We start from the raw sequence: 2117 nt of genomic DNA on the forward strand, positions 1-2117 counted from the left end.
GGTCCGTGTTTCGTGTATTTTTCCCGTTTCACGTATTTAGCAGCAGTTCGATGAGACTCTTCAACGTAAGCGCTCCGTGCCCGCCACAGAAGTTAGAAAAAAAAGAAGAGAATTTGGTGCAAAAGAATTAGCATTTTTGAAATAAGTTTTATTTTCGCACTTTAAAAACTTTGTGATTTAACTTCTCTGCAGAACACATAGAGAGCCAATCGCAGCTAGCAACGGAATCATCCCAGCAAATAAAAAAAAAAACAATAAAAAAACAAAGATGTATGACGGTACGACGAGCATGAAGTTTCACTTGCTCATTGTCCCTTAGCGCATTAGAGTTTTCAGGTCTAACCGTGTTCACAGCTAAGTGATCTGTCGGGATCATTTCCTTTCGTTGTTCGCCGTGATTGGCTGTTTCTGTGTCCTGTTGCGTCTGCAGAGGGCGCTCTTCAGATATTGTGGTCAGCACACACTCGCGGAACCTGCACCACAATGTACTGGGAACACGCGCGAGTGCAGATTTCTTCAACAGTTGATCACCTGAGGGCCGTTAAGACTATACTATAGAGGGGAGCGCTACCGTCGCAGGGCACGTTGCATTCTGGGGAACCTGCAGGCCAGGAGCGAAGCGCGTACGGATTTCGCTTCCCACCGATTCCCAGAATGCATAACGTGGCATATTACGCTGCGGTGAGGCACTTCGAGTTTCGGAATAAATCTATCAATGCCATGCTCTAAAAAAAAAAAAAAAAAAAAATCGCTGAGAGCATAATTAACGGCAGGGCGTGGCGAGTCCCTTCAGCCAATCAGATTGCGGCATTTGCGGATAAGATCGCCAACGAGCCAATCACGAAGCGAGAAGCGTGAACACAATGAGCTACACTCTACCTTTCTCAAGTTATCAACAACTACACATGGTTTTTCTTTCTTTTTTTTTCAGATTTTAGTTTTTTTTTAAAAAATCGAAAAAGCTATACGCTAAAGCGGTCTGTGGAGGTAAGTTGTCAACCAGGAGGACATAATATAGAGGGCTTATCGTCCCGACAAATTAAATAATTACCTAAAATATGGTAATCAGCTATATAATTAGGGGGAATAAATGTATGGTTGAAATTAGAAACTTCCTGAGTGTCGTTTGATACTTCTAAATACATGTGTTAACATTTTAGACAAAACCCCGAGACTGGGGGGAAGGAAGGACAACACAACACGAAGTCTCAAACACATCTCTGTGTTTGAGACTTCGCATTGTGTTGTCCTTCCTTCACCCAAGTCTAGGGGTTTTGCCTAAAATGTTAAACCTTCACTAGCTTGTTTGGTCCCTAACGTTTTGTTTGGCAATTAACTTTTTTATTTAGTGAAAATAAACGTACGGTTACAGTTATAAACTGGCTGAGTGAAACCTCTAAATCAATTTTAGAGACACTTGAAGCACTTGTGAAGCGCGGGGGACCGCAAAAGTTACCACTTCTGCTGCAGGCGCAAGGATACCGCGGTGCGATAACGCCCCGAGAGGTTTTTCCGTATCTTATCATCCACGTTTCTTGTTTGTTTGGTGTTGGTGTTGTTGTTGTTGATGTTGTTTCCAGTTAGTCTTGTGCATGTTGCACAAGTGGTGTCTTTAGTGCACTACTGCGCTTTCCACGCGCTTAAAGTATTTCTAAAAATTGCTCATTTCGTGGTTTTCGATGACGCACAGCAAGTTTCTAATTGGAACCGAGCAATAATTTAAAAAGTTGATGAAAAGTATCAGTTCAACATTCGACTTATCGCCACGATTATCCGACTATATTATGTCCCCCTAGCAGTATATTTTTACTGCAGAGACCACAGAAATGTAGCTTTCACGGCTTTATTATTATTATTATTACTTTTTTTTTACGATTTGCAAAGTTTAAAAGCAAAGAACACCCTGAATAATAACCACTCATTTTCCATGGCGGAAGGGCTGGGCATCCCCCAGTGCGAGGGTTGCTACGGCAACAGTTACGTCGGCTCCAACAAAACCAGTTTTTACCCGGTTTTTATTGAGTCGACGCAGCTGTTGACATAGCAACCCCCGTACTCGATCAGACCCAACGCCAGTGTGTGAATCGCCCTTAAAGGGGCCCTGCAATGGCTTTTTG

This window comes from Ixodes scapularis, unplaced genomic scaffold (genome assembly GCF_016920785.2).
Source record: "Ixodes scapularis isolate PalLabHiFi unplaced genomic scaffold, ASM1692078v2 PGA_scaffold2__306_contigs__length_199485367, whole genome shotgun sequence".
Taxonomy (NCBI): Eukaryota; Metazoa; Arthropoda; class Arachnida; order Ixodida; family Ixodidae; genus Ixodes; species Ixodes scapularis.